At 39.1% G+C, this 19,200-nt stretch overlaps 1 protein-coding gene across 11 annotated transcripts in view; it reads right to left on the minus strand.

Annotated features, from left to right (window-relative positions):
* The window catches only part of PLCB4 (phospholipase C beta 4), a 200,946-nt gene that overhangs the window by 117,688 nt on the left and 64,058 nt on the right, over nucleotides 1-19,200 (minus strand). For 9 of the 11 annotated variants that reach the window (XM_085218974.1, XM_085218973.1, XM_085218972.1 and 6 more), the window contains one exon: nucleotides 11,532-11,599. The exons of the other annotated variants lie outside the window; for them this stretch is intronic. The gene's annotated coding sequence lies outside the window, so the exon portion shown is untranslated. The remainder of the gene's footprint in view (nucleotides 1-11,531; nucleotides 11,600-19,200) is intronic. 11 annotated transcript variants of the gene reach the window in all.

Consider the following 19,200-nt stretch of genomic DNA (forward strand, 5'->3'; position numbering starts at 1 on the left):
TCTTTGACTATTCATGAGCCATTAAAAATATACCATGCATGGAGGCTTATCTTACAGGCAAGACATACAAAGATTCATGTCAGATCTTGTTTCAATTGCCAGTTTAGCTGCAGGCCACGTGCCACCCCAAGCAACCCTGCTTATGCTACAACAGAAATATTAGGTAATCATTTTCCAACCTCAGCAGCAGCACAAAGAGGATAGAGGACAGAGCATGCTCACTGATACAAAACTTTCAGAGATTTCAAATTCAAAAATCAACTGAGGATAAAAGGAACAGCATCTTGAAGTCTTAAACTGTCAAATTCAAGTGGATTTACCATGGAAAAAATGGACATCACTGACTTAACATGACTGACCATTTTACTGAGTACAAACTGTGAGAGTCAGAGATTGTTCATTCTGCAGGTGTCAAAGTATCATCACGGCTGTTACTGAATAGTAACTTTTTTCTTAAGAATATGTAAATAACAGGTAACTTTCATGGCAGGTAATATGAAAACCTTGCATTCAGCAAATTATTGATCACAGAATCGTAGGGGTTGGAAGGGACCTCCAGAGATCATCGAGTCCAACCCTCCTGTCAAAGCAGGTTCCCTACACCAGGTATCACAGAAGTGAAAAGCCATGTAGTAAACAAATTTGATTACAGTGGCATGCAAAATTAACAAAATAAAGCTGAAATATTAACTTACAGTCCTGTTCTAAAAGGACAGAATGCCGAAGAGCGTGGGAGAAAAATGCTTGCATGTTGGCTGGGCCAGCAAAACTCTACACGCTGAAGATAAATAAGTAGTCAGCTATGCAGCTATCTGCAGTGCACACTTAAAATTGTCTGCTTTCATATATAAATGTTGGACACAAAGGGCACAACATTCATGCCTCTAAAGGGAAATTTTGATCCTTGTATTGAGGACTGCCCATGTGAGACACCCAACACCAGAAATCCTAGGTCTGATTCCCACGTAGAGCCCTTCCTAACTTCTGCCAGCCAACAATGACATGGCTACAGATTGAAGCCTGATGTTCCTTTCTAGTTTATGCATCTGTCTTTCCAATATCAGTTTGACAGGGTTCCTACACACAAATTCTTTGTCGCTTCCCAGAGGAAGGAAATTAGTTCCTAAAAAACAAAACCAAAAAAGTATCAACACCACACACCAAGAAAAGAACAATAAAAACTCTCACACCTGATTTAGGCAGTTTGGCCTGAGGGGAAGGAAGGTCCCTCCTCTTTCTTTTCTTTATAGTATCAGTGATACAATTGAGGTGCTTCACAATGCTGGACAGCCTACCAGTGGAGGTCTCTACACAAGTCTCTGCCATGGACAAAATCACTGGTACAAAAGGTAAAGAGAGGACAAAAACTGGTTGTTCAGGCAATGGCAAGGAGGTGGAAACAGATATCTGACTAGTCCTCTCCAAACTATTGAAAAGCAGAGAGATTTAAAGAGATACTATGCTGAGCTGCAAGCTTAGGGATTCCTATCTGTGTTTGTTGGGCCATGACATTATATTTGAATAAATAAACTTTGCATTTGGTCACGTAAATTCAGCATACCAAAACATTGCCAAACATGGTATACCAGTAACAGAACTGAGTGAAAAGGCAACGTGTGAAGGGAGGGAATGCAGATGGATTGGAGGACACTTGCATATAAAATGTCAATCAATTATGCAACCATCTGCATGACTCAGTAGAAGTGAAAAATTATTCTCCTGAAGGAATGTACTTGAAAACAGTCTCCACAACTTTTCTCAACTCCACATTTCTTCCATCCATTTACCAAGCACAAGCATGCTTCAACACTGCTACGGATTACAGAACATTTCATTAAATCTTAACCTCTCACAGGAAATAAGACTACAGTCTGTAGCTGCTTCACCCAGGTTTCACATCCCACACTGTGCTAGCTCCTGCATTCTAAGTATTAAACTCACGAACCCACTGTGACCAGGCCCACAAAAACACAATACTGCTTCATAGAGTTTTATCTCAGAAGAGGTTTTTCCCTTTTTCAGGTCAAGTAATAAACAGTAACGGCTAGATACAACTGCATTACTGTACAACAGCCATATAGCACATATTCACACTACACAATTGGGGTCAGATTTTCAAAGTTGATCAAAACTTAAGATTTTAAGAGAATTTCACTCATTTTTAGGTTCATGAGTGAAGTGCCTGAATTTCCAAGTGCTCAGCACCCAGTGAGAACAAACAGTGCTGGTTCATATCACTTGCACAGCAAATAGCCGCTTCTCAGTAGACATTATCAAAAGCTATTCCAGCTTTGTTCTTTTCAACAGCATTGCCGCCTAATGGCACCAAACATTTCCTGCAAAATAAAGATAGGCTTACTTAGCTTTTCAAAATAATCGATTTGAAAAACTGGGACAGAGAACATGTGGAATGTATTAACAGGTCCTGATCTTTCAGGAGGAGCTGTCAGTTGGTCTGTATGAGAGCAGATCATTCTCCTGCTGTGTAAGCTTTGCCTTTCAGGAATTTAGAAACTGGCCTGGGTGGAGGAAGGCAAGAAATTCCTTTTCTGCTGAACTCAGACATAAAAAGGATCTGAGCTCAGAGGTCATTTTGCTTTCCAAGAAATAAATCCTTTAAAAAATAAGTATATTTTGCCAATCTGTATAGTCGTAAAAATAAGTTTACATAATTTGCTGCTTCTCCTCTACATAGAATACGTTTTTGTTACAACTAAAGTTAAGAAACAAGACCCAGGTATTCTGATTGAAGTGCAATGTATGTTCAAGAACAGATTGTTTTAGCATTTTGTCTTCTAAGACAAACAGGCAAAGCAGAGACTTGACACTGTTTACCATAATAACCATTATTCTGATCACGCCTCAGTATGTGTGCACACATGCACAAGTACCTTTTTATAGACAACACTGTCTAAAAGCAGCAAGCGGCCTAGTAATATAACTGAATCCATCTTGAGCATAAAATCTTAATCTGCTCTTAAGACTTCTATCTTCCCCACTTTCTGGCAACCCTGACAAATCCGAAAGGTATATACCTAATGAGATTCAACAAAGCAATCCCAGATATGCGTACAGACTGGGAGAAGAGCTTCTTGAAAGTAGCCTTTTTGAGAAAGATTTACTTTTTCTTCTACCAGGACTGCTTAGCACAAGCCAGTAGCGTGCACTTGCAGCCTGGAAGGCCAGCATTATCGTGCGCTGCACCAAAAGTGGCCATTGAGGAGAAGGAGGTGATTGTTCACCTCTGCTTTGTCCTTGTGAGGCCCCATATAAAGTACTGCATCCAGGCCTGGGGCTCTCAAGTCAGGAAACATATGGAGCTTCTTGAGAGGGTCCAGAGGAGGGTCAGTCAGAGGGCTGGAGCACCTCTCCTACAAAGACGGTCTGATGGAGCTTGGCTTGTTCAGTCTGGAGAAGAGAAGGCTCCAGGGAAATCCCACCTCAGCCTCCCAGAACTGAAAGGGAGATAGATTATAAGCAGGAGGGAAATCAAGTTTTTACATGAGTGAACAGTGATAAGACAGGAAAGGGTTTTAAACTAAGAGAGGAGACTCAGTTTAGATGTCAGGATAAATTTTTTCCACAGAGAGGGTAGTGAGGGACTGGCTGCCCAGAGTAGTTGCAGATGCCCTTTTTCTGGAGTTATACAAAGCCAGGTTGAATGGGGACCTGGGGAACCTGATCTAGTGATTCATCTAGAGGTTGGTAACTGCCTATAGCAGAGAGTTGGAACTAGACGATCTTTGAGGTCCCCTTCCAACCCAAACCATTCTATGATTCTTTGACTCTTCTCAAATATAATAAAACTGGCCAAATTTAAGTAATGCCTGCTGACTTTTACTTTTTACAACCTTAACTTTACAAGAACCCCTAAAATAATGCACAGCAAAGACACTGGAATGGCTAGGATATAACACGGAATCAACACGGCTTGCAGGGCCTGTTTCCCATTCAGGACCTGTTAAAAGCCTACACAATTTCAGCAGATCCAAGCTAACTTGAGACCTTCTAATTCCTCCCCTATCCCTTTGCAAGTTCCCCATAAGAAAATGCTGTGCTATTGATTACAACACACAGTTCCTTGCCAATAATCTCTCCAGAGCAGAGATTATTTTTTATAAAACTGAAGGTAATTGTAAAAGTTTTTAAATTCTAAGAGGATCAAAGGGTCAAATGTTAGCTTTTAATTATGCCTGTACTAGACTTACAACTTTTGTAGTTTCTCACTGTGCCATTTCTCCTCCTCTTATTTCTACTACCTTCCATGGCAGCTCCAAAATGTCAGACAACTCAAAGCTGTAACTACTCCTAATTTTGATGCCTCTAAGTTGCCAATATACTCACAGAGAAACCTAAACATTATGCTTAGGACAAGGTAACTCAGTGCAGGCAGAAAATGGCTGCAGTTCAGTAAGTTAATATGATAATAAACAAAATATTGTACACAAAGAAAACAGCAATGAAAGCTAAAATAGATGGTATAGAAGATGGTACAATCTCAGAGTCTGAAATCATCACACACCGCACTGAGGTGATCTGAAGGAAAACAAGCACATTTTAGAATTATTACTTCAGCTGAGGGTCAACAGAAATCAAAACCAAATTGCAATTCATCAAGAAAATGTGCTTTATTTGTCCATAAGTTTATAAAAATGCAAAAAGACAACACTTCTCCACTATAATATAATACAGCCTTGCCGTTTAGCAAACTGCACTCAGGTCTTGCTCTTCTCTGACATCGCTAAACTCCATGGAAACCTTAGAATGACTGATGGACTGAAATAGGCTCTGTCATCCCAGAACACAGAAGTAGTCCAACAAAAGATCTTATATCTCATTTTTTGGCTGTACATTTTCACCACTGAGCACAGTTGAAGAGTTACAATTCCCGTTGCCACTATGAAATAAAGCTTTCATTACTAACAATCATAGCACACAAAAGTTGAACCATTTTTCCAATTGAGGCCAAGACAAGATTCAGAGTTACTTGTAAAGTACAACGCACACTGAAAAAATCAAACAAAATAAAAACCAACAAAGATGAGTCTGCATTGAAGGTTAGAAGATGATAAAAACTGGGAGACCAGACTCCTGAAAATCTATTATATATATGCAAAGCATTACCCTGTTATAAGCAGAGAGCAGGGTAGAGCAAAGAGATCTTTCTAAAAATATTTATTAGTGTTTTTATTTACTTGGGGGGATCGTCAGGGATCTGCCTCATTTAAATGGAGTGCAATCAAATGGGTCATGTCTTTTTTCCCTCCTTCTCTTCGCAAACACAGCCAGCCTCCATGACTAATATTCCCAGCATGGGGTCAAGGCAGTTACTCTGATTTTTTACCTAGCAAACAGATCCTCTGCAAATGTGTTTTGTGCTGAGTTAAATGGACAGACCAAGACACATGCAGGAAAACAGCCAGGAAAACTGTTTTCTTGGCAAGAAGTCACATAATTTTGTTCTACGAAGAAACCATGTATTTGTATGTTTACAGGCAGTGTATGTTACACTGAAATAACCAAAATTATTATAGACCAAAATATAAAAAACAATCTTTAAAAAGAGATTTGAGTCTTGGATAGTTGCAAGTGTCATACTGCACTAAAGTTTACTTTCTTGAATGCAAATAAATCATTCTTATGAATTTCCAGTGATAACAAAATATACATCACCATAAAACATTTCTGTGAGGTGTGGAAAAAAAAAAGACCAGCAAAAGAAAACAAACAAAAAAAACCCAAAGTGGTATATTTCTATTTGTTTCATTCTCAGTTATGAATGCAAAGAAGCATGCAAAGAATTACAGGATTCATTCCTAAAATGAGCTTCCCCCCACTTAAAGCTGCAAGTAATTAAACACTTTCAGAAAACCACACCCTTAATTCCTTAGATCTGACCTTCCCAACTTTAACTCTTACAAATGCTTCTCCAGTCACAGTTTATTTCAGTTCTAGGCAGTGTATATGTCTACTTTCAAACCTAATGAAGTCATAGGGTTCTCTTATATTGCTGATTTTCAGATACTATAGCAATACAGTAAAAGAGAAATATCTCATGACCAAGTTGTTAATAGGCTTGCTAGCTCAGGTAACACCACTGTTTGGTAATAACATCCAAGGTAGTCTATCAAGTCCGTGCATGCTTAGGGTTGTTTGTTTGTTTTGTTTGCTTTTTTTCTTTTTATCTCAGAAACCTGGAAATGTGCGCTAGACAGAACTAGCTGAACTCAATAGTCATACTGATACCTTTAATTTAACATTTGTGTTTTAAATTTCAGAACTCACGAGTTCATTTGTTAATAAGCAAGCAGAATCACAGAATGGCCAGGGTTGGAAGGGACCTCAAGGTTCATGATCCTCAAGGATCATGAATCTCCAACCCCCCTGCCACATACCAACCTCCCCATTTAATAATAGACCAGACTGCTCAGGGCCCCATCCAATCTGGCCTTGAACACCTCTAGGGACGGGTTCCTGTTCCAGAACCTCACCACTCTCTGTAAAGAACTTCCCCCTGACATCCAATCTTCCCTTCCTCAACTTAAAACCATTTCCCCTTGTCCTGCCAACCAGCTAAATAAGATGCTAGAGACTCACTCTGAATAGACAGGTCCGCATCAATTTGTAAGCAATTAAAAGCATCACCCTCAATAGGATTACTGCTGTTTTATATGAAAGTAATCTGACAGATTATGGAGGCCTTAATCCCAGATCTTTGAATGGTGTATAATCATTGCTAGCACTTGCCCACATTAAACTTTCAGTTAGTATCAAACAAGCCCTGAGCAGAATGCATAGGGTTGTTAGATGGATTCACTTGATTGGAACAGGTTGCCCAGAGGCTGTCGATGCTCCCTCCCTGGAGATGTTCACAGCCAGGCCATGTGGGGCTCTGAGCAACCTGGTCTAGAGGGAGCTGTCCCTGCCTACAGAAGGGACTTGGAACTAGATCATCTTAAAGGTCCCTTCCAACCCAAACCAGACGTTAAGATGTTGCCAGACAAGGATCTTCAGCCATTAACTGAGTGTCCACATGCTCTCTAACTTAACCCTTTCTCCAACTATAAAGAAGAAACCACAGGGCACCTGCATGGTAGTATTTCTATTACTGAAGTGTTAGGGCAGAAGTGATTTTATCAATACCTAAGGACTGAACAACGCCAGTTTTACAAGCATGCATCTTCAGGGCGCACAGCCAGCTCATAGCTTTTTCCCCACTATTAAGGGACCAAATACTCCTGTTCTTGTGCTCACTACTGATTACAGGGATGGAGTTCACAGGATGGCAACAAACAGAGCTTATCCAACATGAGAGGAGAGGAAAACACATGCAGTACAGTAATACTTTTTGCTCCCTCTGAGAGTTCCCTGCAATTTGGTGTATGCGGTATCTTACACCTGCTAGGGATGTCACCTCTACATTTTTTATTTTTGCCTGGAGAAGAGGAGAAGCATCAATGAACCACTGAGTTTAACTATTAAAGAAGTATCCATCCAATAATACAACCACCATACAAGACTTTATAAAGATTTTACCACTATGAGCTAATACCTAGCGGGGAGAAGATGTGATCAGACCAATCATGTAACCACATTTTTCTTAGAATTTTCTTCTGCTGTTTAGTGCTCAGAGGCCTTGAGCCACAGGCAATATTCTTTCTTAAACGGTTTCCTTGGTGGGCCTTTTTTCCACAAGTGTGTATTATCAATTTATTACAATCACACAAACAAGCTCTAAATAACATGAAACCATGCTAACTATCTAATTTGCTAGTTTGGACTAAATTTCCACCCTTACAACCCAGACACAGGTACCCAAGGAGGGAGGGCAGTGGGACTGCAGCCTACATCTTTTCCTGTATCTTTTCCACCACGCTTCATTTCATTTTTATGATGGTTTAAAAACCATCAAACCACTGTGAAACATGAGAATGAAAAAATTTCCAGCCAAAAGAATGACTCAGTAAATTAGATTAAAACTATAGCAATAAATTGCTGCTTGTGGTTTGCTTGTATTTTTTCTTCTTTTGCCTAATTCTGCAAAACTGGCCCACCTTCCTTTTCCCTGGCTCCCACCTCTGACAGTAAGAAGTTATGAGGCCTTAATATCCCTGCAGCATGAAGGAGAAACTGCTTGTTTTTTCTCCCCAGGAGGCTTTTATGAAACATTTAGACTTCACCAGCTCAGCAAGCAGAATACAAAACATTGCCAATTGCAGAGAACATCAAGGTATGATATACTTGATAAACAGAAAGAAAAAGGCAAGGTGTGTTGTTTTTTTTTGTTTGTTTGTTTGTTTTGTAGCAACTGATGTTAAATTTCACAAAGGGAGTACTCAAGCTTTTGTTACAAATTGCATGCTTTTGTTCCTTTTGTTATTCATCCTGACCACAATAAAATGCCTCATTCTGGACTCTGAATAATAAACTGTAAAAAGAGAAATTGCAGGGAGAAAAAGAAATTCACAAAAGACTACTGAACTTCTAAGCATTTATTAAGGAGATTAAGAACCAACAGTGGTAACCTTTGACAGAAAGGTGACATACATATCCTTCCTAGGCTCCAGCTGTATCAGCAGAGAGACACTGCTAGGCAACTCACACTGAAGCACCAAGGGTATATTCAAAGCAAGGAGTTTGTTAATTGTAAAGCCACCACGCCACTTGACGAAGCAAGAAGGATGAGACAAAGGAACAGCTGGAATGAGTTTTAAACTCCGTATTTTAAAAAATGCTTATTGCATACAAGCCCTCTTTCCCAATATTATCAGCAAATTGCTGCACTAAACAGATCTCAGCCACTGTGTGCTCTTGTGCAGCAAATAAAATCAACTAATATCTGCTGTATTGTGAGGATCTCACATGCAGGTTTTCACACTTTTAGTCTTGCTGTTAAAAAAAACCCTATCTGATTCTGAGAAAGGTTCATTCAGGCTCCTGACACACAAAATATTCAAAGCCAGCAAGGACAACCGTACAGCTTTATACAGAATGTAAATGTAGTTCATTAAGATGAACCTTCATAGGCCACAGAACCATGTTAGAGATTTAGCATTGGACTCAGATGCTACAGCTTGTTTTGTTTACTTTTAGATAAATACTTATTTATACTCAAGTAGCACTTAAATTTAAAAGTAAGCCCAAATATAACCTAATTATGTTTGGTATTTGAAAGTTTAAATCATTAGGGGCACATTTTCATTTTACAAGATACACGCACACAGGCATCCATATGCACCAAACAAACCCTGCAGCTCAGTAACAATACAAATGTTTTCTGAACTAAGCCTGGACCCTGTTCTACCACAGCCGAGTACTGTTATCCACTTGATTTCTGAACAGCATGTATTCTCTTTAACTCATTTGAATTCCAAAAGAGACTTACGTTGCTGTTTGTCATCTGCCATGCTATTATCATCTATTTCACCCCTTGGGAAAATAACATCCACCCACAATTTCTGAAGCTTGTATTAGTGAGTACTGCCTAGCACTAGCTGTATTTCCAGGAAAAAAGATCCATTTTTTCAACTATTCTAATCACTGATTTAAACTTTAACAGTAACACAAACATATTCAGTTTAGGCATTAACAGTGATACTTGACTAATGCTATGCCAAAGAGAAAAAAAAGTAGAGCAATACCACTTGGTATATCCACAGAGAATATGGTCCTGGGAAAACGAGATCAGAGAGTACTGAGTTGTTTGGCCCAGAGCTGAAGCATTTTTTTGGATGAAAAAGGCAAGTCAAAGTAACGACTGTACCAAGTAGTTACTTTTTTTTTCCCCCCTCATTGCTGGGAATGCATGGACTTCTCTGCACAGTACTGATGGTAGAAGAAAAGATGCCAATTTTCTCCAGTGCTCACATTGAGACTTGCTTTGGCAATCCAGAACCCATAGTGATACTGATCCAATAGACCAGAGCATTTAAGTAGGCTGGTCATTCTACAGTGACTGTTAGGTAGTTTATCAGTGAACATCCTAACTTCTCCAGGAATATTTAATAAATTAATTAGAAACTATCAGAATGAGCTGTCATGACAGATATGCATTAAAGAGTGAGATACTCAAGTGCATCACAGGGAATGGTCTGCAGGAATAGTCACATTTCCAACAGCAAATCTGAGGGAATTCCAAAACATTCACTGTGCAGCATCTTCTCTAGAGTGAAAAGTTTAGGCACTATACTCAATGCATCCTAAACTGAGCAGGCTGCAATAGCCATGGTAAGTAGTAACAAATTAAGTAATGCTAATTACAGTCAACTCTTATGACTGGAGGTAAAGGATTCCATTGGTCTTGTAATCTTGGACAGTTGTTGACCTACATAATGAAAGATAGCATGAAAAAGTCTTTCTCAATGGTGGTCACTGATCCAGTACTTTTTATTAGCCTGCATGCCTTGCACCTCAGCAGCTTCATCTGTTGCCAGTATTACATGACACTCATTCACAATAACAGAATTCAAAATTCAGTCACAGAGATGTCCCCTATTTAAAGAGAGCAAGAACTAGATGAAACATCTCCCTAATCGTTTTTTTCTTGGCTTGATTTTGTCATGAGAATTACTGAGCTTACTATAAATCAAACAAAAGCTAGGCAAGTGCCAAACCTATGGTACAGGTTTTTTTTTGTTATTTTTGTTTTCTGTTTTTTTTAAGGTCAGCTGCAATTTGGGAATGCATCTGGAATCCCACTAGCTGCCTAGGCAGCTTTGCTGTACAGAAACGTACATCTGTGTTTCTGTTACATCATGAAGTTTTTCTTCACAAGCTGGTCCCCCATGTGGCCATGACACCTGACATCTTCTTCATAAACTGAGAAAGTTCTCTGTGAAAATAATGATACTATCAGCTGCCTCAAAATTTACCAATCCACCAATTATAGGGCAGCAGAAGCTCATATCCCATATGATAGTCGCTGCCACTATAGCTGGCTCCTCAATTTAAAAATTGTCTTTTTTGGGTCTTGGATATCTTATGTTATTGGACCAGGTTACCAAGTCTTAGTGACACTGCCAGCTCTCAGACTGTCTCAGACTCAGACAAACAACGTCAGTCGTTTGTTTCTCCACATTACATAAGTTACTCCAGCTGTAATGACACCACACAAAAAAAGTGTATACTGTTTTCCTTTGCAGTTTCAGAAAAAAATTGTCTCCCAATCAGGTTAGTTGTATATTTCTACAGAAATAAGAATAGACAGTAGGCTGAAAATATAAAATATTGTGAGCCAGCATCACTGTGAAACAAATAAAACCTAGAAATTGTCTACCAAAGTAACAGTCTCTTTGTTCTCTCATACAGTTAATCAGTTTCAGTTTAGTAATTATGGGGTAATGTATTGAAACTAGGTCATATACCAATAAATCTATAGCAGATTAAGAGATTGATATACCAAAAGCTTAAACTCAGAGACAGAGGGGGAGGGGAGAAAGAGATGGAAGAAGGGGAAGAGGAGAACGAGGGGGCAATAGCACCACTTCTACAAATTCTGCTATCTTTCAATTTCTAGTTTTCAAACAACTTACAAAGTAGTTCTGGACTGGATGGAAAAACAGTGGTCTAATTAGGCTGATGTGCTGGGAAACTCTTCCTTCTGTGAAGCAATAAAACAAAAAGAAGTTCAGTATAAAATATTCTGTCATCTGCTAAATCTCACTAATGGCAAAAAAACTCCCCCACACAGTCCACAAAAGCACAGTATCAAGATAAACCCTTAGGAACAGGATTCAGTTACAACACTTACATGTCTCATGGGAAAATTTTTGCTATTTATCTTTGCATAGAAAAAGATAAGTTATGGCTAGTAGTGCTGGAAGTTCTGGATGAAGTATGCCATTCTCCACTGCACTGTGCCAGGACAGTTTTTTTTTTAACATTCATAAAGCATCTTGAATGATTAATAGTCATCACAAAGGAGCAGCTGAACAGTGCTGTCACATTTATAGCTTCCCAGAATAAATGCTAGCTGATTTTAATTGTCTGTGTTTCATGCGTTCCTTAGATGAGCAACAAAGTTGGTAGGATTTCCCAACAGAAGTGCAAGCCTCAGTAATGCAGAGTTGAGTACAGCATGAACAAGCGATGCATTACAGAATGAAGACCATGATCCTTCTGCACATCCATTCCTATATTTCTAACCAGCCTGCTTGCCACAGTCAGGTTTCACCCACAAGTTCTTGCAACTAAAATATTTATAAAGAGCATATTAAGATATCATCTGTATTTCCACACCACCTTGGAATTGCAGTCATAGGCTACACATTATTCTGTGTAGCACTGTACCAGAACAGAGCCAAAGATATTCCGTAACCTAATCACCTCGTGGGAGAAGTTGCCAGAGGCATACATAGCTAAACTGGTAACACTGGTCACTGTCTTGAAACAGTGATTTGTTTATAGGAAAGACTTTCTATGAGGAACTGAAGAAGGATAATGATGCAGCTTGCCAGATGTTATGATAGCATCTTTTGCTGCAAGAGGTCTTGAGTTGAGAATGCAGAAAGTAAGCAAAGAAGGACTGGGATCTGGACTGTTCAGGAGTGAAGGCATGTATCTTATTATGTAGTGAAACAGAGCAGAGGTGAAGGCCACAGGGAATCACAGTAAAGAGCCCTGAAAATACAAAAGGGCAGTTGGTATTCGATGTCCAAGAAGCCAGAAAAAGAAGCAAATGGGAAAATGATATCAAAGTAGCAATCTAATCTGAGAAATCATTTCAAATTGGAATGAGTGAAGTAAGACTGAATTCTATCAAGACATTTATCAATACAAAAGAACAGGAAAATGACATCAGAATCTAGAAAAAAAGATTCTGTTAGAGCTGAGAAGCTTTTTCCAACAGACATTAAGCACAATGCACGAAACACTGTCTCCTCATGCACCAGTCTTGTCTCTGACCCTAAGTGATCCAATTTATAGATTCAATTAACACCTAAAATTGTTAGTTAGAGATGTGTCATGATGGTACAGTACTCACTCACAGGAAAGAGTAAAGTGGCAAAGAGACTTGTGGAAGACTATGAGGACAAAAGGAGGCCCCAGAAAGAAAGAGTGCACTAGAGGAAAAAGTTTTTAGCTGCATGAATGAATTTAAAAAAACAAACCTGAAGATGGACAGGGGAGACTGAATATAACAAAGTGCACCAACAGTAGATGGAGCTGTGAGTTAAGAGAAGAATCTAACTTTCAAGGGGATGAGTTAAAACAGCAGTTCTGAAATCAAGACTTAAAACTCTACCTTTATGTTAAGTCATGAAACAAACCACAAGAGCTGAGTTAGATATGTGTCTGACAACTGTAACACATTAGCAGGAGAAGTTGAAATGACCTGTTGCTTCTTTTTCCTGCCTTTAAATAAGCAAAGATTGCCCGTGCCTAATGCAAGTGAAATTCCAGCCAGCTTGCCGTCAACCAAGCGCCTAGAGAAGCCAAGTGCCAGGCAAATACAAACTCTCAGTCTGATTTAACAACCACATGAAGGGGTTGTTCACATTCTCCATGCTCTGCAGTCTACACTACATGATAATAACTTCTGAAATTTTTCAGAGAAGCACAAATGAAAATTTCGCACTATTTTCTGAAGTCTGTCAAAAATAGAACAATTATTTATGATGAAGTCTGTTTACCTCAGGAAAAGCATCAGCAATGCTCTGAGTTAAGCAGGAATAAGCTCTAATATTTTTAAGGATCTTCAAAGCCACATGGCATCACACCATCACCATAAGGAAATCTGTTAATGGACTGCAGCAACATACACTCCACTCCAGATCCAAAACAAAGTTGAACAACTCCACTAACTACAGGTGATATTAGCAATTTTACCTGAAACTTTTCTGTAAACAGAAACATGGCAAAGAAATCACCTGATCTTGTATGAAATGGATTCCCATATTCGGCAACGTGCAGTGAGCCTACCAAGGCTAAGTAAAGCTTTCTTTGTCAGGGTTCTAGCAGCCATTTTGAAATCTGATTCTCCTGTGCACTCTCTCCAAAAGAAGCAAGTTTGTGCTTGTATGCAATTGAGGCACAAAAATGCAGCTGCTTCTAGCACCATTCACTGAAGAAAGATCCCAGCAGAGCTTGAGAAGGGGCAACAGAAATTTTATGTAATCTTTAGATCTTCATTTCATGTGACCACTAGCCCAGCTTCACAAGTAGTCTTCAGCGAGTCTTCTTCAAGGAAAGAACAGCAACCATCATTGCCACAAATCTTGGTGAGCAGAATAAACAGATGATCAAATTGGCATTATCAGGCCTATTTTTCACAGACCTGGGAAAGAGTCTGTGTCCAAAAGCTTGTCTGCAAGTCTCATCAGTTAGCCAGATTAAAGATGCATCATCTGCTCCTACTAATCTTGTTTCTCTCAAGGTAATAAAAAAGAAATAAGCATGTTATAAATAAGCATCCAATTGGCAATATTTATAAATATTTCACAAGAGGTGCCACTGAGGCCTAACCATATCACATGGTGCTAATTGCAGTCTGGAGCCCATTTCAACAAGCTGTCACATGGAATGTCAAATGGGAATTATGCACATAGCTACTGGGTAATAAATTAAAGTATACGATTACCTTGATCAACAAAAACAGAGTGAAAGTTCAGAATAAATTTCAGTTTGTAAGTACATAATTGAGTCCTTAAACACATAGCTGGCCTGATACACATAAAACAATTTATCCTGTTTTTGTGAAGCTGAGCTTTAAATCATGTTGTGTAATTTACAGATCGCCATAGTGCACCCAGCTGAGTATTCTGTGTATGCCAGGACTCAACCACGTAAATTCCATACCAAGTTAAAACCACAGAACTGTTCTTGGGCCCTTCAGAATGCTGATATTCATGCTAATTATTTGCTACTCTGTAGTCATGTACAGCTAGATGTCAATTACAGCATTGTAGGATTAGTTACACCCTTTGTTATTTAAAACATTTGTACAAGTTAACTTTTTTTTCATCCCCTCTGAAATCATCATCACAGCAAACATACAAATGGCACAATCAATCTAGCTCAGCACAGAGAGAACTGCCCCTGCCACATGCTGTTCCTAATTTCAGTACCCTTACCAGCACAGAGATCAGAGGGAATCAGAAAGAACAAAACCCACAGAGTTCGACCTGAGAACGGACCATCCCCCAGCCACTAACCATTCTGACAGGCAGTAAATTCCTTTTTACTATTGCTGCAGTAGAGACAGCAGATGTACACAGACCCTCCCTTTGCTTCTGCTTGCTTAAACCAAACACAAAGCTCAAGTCGCTAAATAAATAAATAAATAAATATCCCCAAGATGAGCAAATGCACGGCTGCCTGCTGAGAGGTCCTGCTTCCCACTCTGAGGCCTCTGCACCTCGCACTGCACTCAGTAAACGTTGCTCCTGAAGAGCTGGATCGATAAAGAGACAAGAAGAAGAGGCCAGACGCACAGATAACCACCCACTCAGATAAGAATGGCAGTGCCAGCATGTGACCAGGAACACTCATTGAAAGGAGAGGGGAGGGGTTAGAACAGCAAACATCTTCTGTTTGTTTCTACAAACTCAAGCACATTCAGTTATTATAAAAGAGAGTGCAGTAAAAGTAACCTTTAGATCAAACAGCTGTGAAAACCATCAAAACAAAATCCTTCTGGTCCCCAGTGTAGCTAGTCAATTGCACAGAATGCTAAAAATTGGGATATTGTTGTAGCTGAGGCACAATATTTGTGACTAGCAGTACTGCAGTAAAATTTCAGGCGGAACTGTAATTCCTGCCATAACAGAAGGTCTGCTGGATTATTTGGAATAAGAAATTCACAACAACGCTGTTGGGTGAGGAAAGGAGAGAGCAAGGAATAGCACTGCTGTTCTCTTTCCTTGAAGACTACTGGCCTCAATAGTTTTCATTACAGTGAAGTACTTCAGGCCAGATCAAGTTTATAAATGCACATGATAAAGTCTGCCTAAATTTGGCACCAAGAAGAATCCACGTTCTTAGAAAAAAGCAAACTAAAAATCCTGGAACGGGCATACTGAGAAAGTAGGGGGGTTGGCTGTCCATGTGCAAACCCCTTAATAATAGAGACGTGGGCTTCCTCTAAACCTTTCAGAACATAAACAAGAATTATAAAAGGAACATAGGAGTTACACAAGGAACACTGATACTTATTTTAGAGACACTGCTTCACCGGGTGCAATCTATGATGTCCACTAAAATTTCCCACCGGCAAAGACATTTTAAGGAGTTCCCACCACATTTTGTGCAGAATTAAGTAAACTGGCAGCCTACTGTCATCCTACTCATCTGCTGTGTCTGTGCAGCTTTTTATGAGAATTCAATGATTTTAGGAGAAAACAACAACAAACCATAAAATTCTACCTCTACCCTTCCTTTTTTCCCCCCTTTTTTTCTGAACTCAGTTCACTGTTACACTTCAGACTGACAAACAGATACATGAGCACAGGGAATAGCAAATTACAGTGGAATGAAGAAAAAAAACAATAGAGTTGGGAGAAACAATTCACTTAATAAAGAAAAAAAGCATTACACCCATAGCAATGCAACATGAACCTGCATTTTCACATTCTGATTTCATGCAATCCAGAATTATTAATCTTTTCCTTCAAGTGCTGCCTTAGGTGTGCTTTAACTGCAGCTCACTAACGGTAGCCAGCATTTGACAAAATCTGGAACTAGAGATTAACATTTTACAGGACTTGAGGGCTGCAATTTCAAACTGCTTTACAGCAGTAAGAAACCTTGACTTCTACAGAGGGTCATAACAGGAGCAATAAAAGTCATGTACAAATGAATGGAGAAGAGAGACAGCATTCGTAATGGTGAGATTCTTAATACCAGCATATAGTAATGTACCACAGCTAGAGCAGTAAATGGAAGCGAACCAAAATTACTTGTTTGATGGACTTTGCAATTGCTACTTCTCTATTGAGTCAAGGATCTTTCTATTAGTACTGGTGTGCAGATGTTCATCAGTCAATGACTTGGCCACTCTATACACTTAGTGTGAAATCCTGCACTCACATTAGTCAATGGGGAAACTTGCACTGACACCAATAGACAGAGGTTCCTGAAGTAGAGAAGGGAACTGCTAAATGGTACAGGGTGAGGGCTCTCCATGGATAGAGGCACTTCTGCTTTTAGCTTAGTTTCCTCTCACATTTCCTTTGGCTATAGCCTCAAGGCATTCCTCTTTGTGCAGCTTTTCATCTGAATAGATGAAACATGTTAAAAGCAGCTGGAAGTACAGAGTTGTTATTGACTGCCAACAGTTCTGGTAAATGCACCTTGCTCAACTGCTTGATACTAGTATTAGCTTATTAGCTGAACAAACCTACTCTAGAGATCACTGCATCACTGCAAGAATTTAAACTGCACAAGACCAAGGTATGAGAGAAGCTTATGTTTTCCCACAGTCACTTTCTGCAGTGACTGGCACAACACTAACTGTGGGATGAAGGCCATATCCCTCTATTCAACAGGTCCTAGTGTTCTGGGAATGTATATGCCTATCTGTTTTTGGCATGCAACTCCCTACATGCCTCTTTGCAAAGATTCATGTTGTAAATCTACGCATCCAGCCAACATGCCCAGCCAGAAGTTTGTTCTGTAGACTCACACTGTAGGAGCTCATGAGAATTCACTTTCTTGAAATGATGGTCACACATCTCCCCTCCTCCTTCCTACAGCACTGTACTGAATCTTTTATATTATTTATTCCACTCACTTTAGAACAATTAAAAAAAATATGTAGAAGATCTCCGAAACCACATGCCATTTGAAGAAAAATGCCGACATACACTTATACCCAATTATAAAGGTTTGCAGACTGATGAAGCAGAAGCTCACAGTTGCCACAGAAAGTAAACAAGAAGCTTCTTCAAGACAGGATGTGGCAGGAACATAGAGAAAAAGAGAAAATATTTTCACTGTAACAGTAGTTGCTTTATTCAGCTTGATGAAACTTATCATTAGTCACTGGAGACAGCTCTGACTCCTGTAGCAGTGATTCAAGAGTGATGGGAAATAGCCACCACACAGCAGCCACACCGTAAGTAAATCCCCATGTGTGGAGATGTCTTGTGAATGGAGCCAAATATTTTGTGCCTGGAGGGAGAAATACACACGTGACATAGAAAATAAGCACTAAACTTAGGTAGCTGGCAGCCAGCAAAAACTTCATTTACACTTGCTGAAGATCTGGGTGCTCTGACTAGCACAGTTCTGTGGAGGGCTCCTATCAGAACAATTAAGCAGAAATACCAAAAGACGATTCCTCAAAAATTCACTTTGTGTTCTGAAGGATTAAACTTGAAAACAGAAAAAGTTGGCCTCCATCTAGCTGCAAAATGATTTCTGAAGATATTTAGATACTGGCAGTTTGACAGCATAAAAAGTTAGTGACAACATAGCAAAGTCAGAGCAAAGTAGTTTTATCTCAAAATAAGCAGTATGTTTTACATATAGTCTTTCCTCTGTCTGATATTTTTTCCTTTTTCTTCATAACTGAAAATAAAACAAGATTTTCTTCTACATATCCTTCTCTCACAAAAGATTTGAATGAAAAAAGAATACATTGACTCTCATTAAAACTGCCCTGCAGCGTAAGAGCATAATGAGATATTTTGGAGACCAGTAAGTGTCCATTCTCAGCTCATGGTGATAGAAAAAGAATCTACCATGACTTCTATATATACATCACGTGGTTTGTTTTTTGTTGTTGTTGTTTTTGCTAATGAAACAATGGAAGACACTTTCTCAAAGAAGAAACACTGTAAGAAACACTGTTCCTTCTTAAGTGAAGATAATGGCGGGAAGGAGTAACTAACTGTATTTTTCCAACAAAATTCTATCTTCAGTTTTCCTATTCACTCATTCCTTTTGTCTTGTCTCACAGTGATCAAACTAAATAACTATCTTCATTTCCCACATATCATTTACACAAGCCAGATTTGTATTACTTTTGACCAGAAAAGTCTCAACAATGGTGTCTTTTCAATCCTTTTACTTTATGTCCACTTCCATATTTGCACAATGCTAGTTATTCACTTCTAGAAACCAGCTGTAGGTTTCAGTGACACAAGTTGCTTTATTATCATTACTTTTTTCATTTTTAAACAAATTATGTTAATATTTCTAATGCATGAACAGAAACTTTTACTGGCACACTGCCTTCGGTCTTTTTAACACATATTTTTT

This window comes from Meleagris gallopavo, chromosome 2 (assembly GCF_905368555.1).
Source record: "Meleagris gallopavo chromosome 2, MGAL_WU_HG_1.1, whole genome shotgun sequence".
In the NCBI taxonomy this organism is placed as follows: Eukaryota; Metazoa; Chordata; class Aves; order Galliformes; family Phasianidae; genus Meleagris; species Meleagris gallopavo.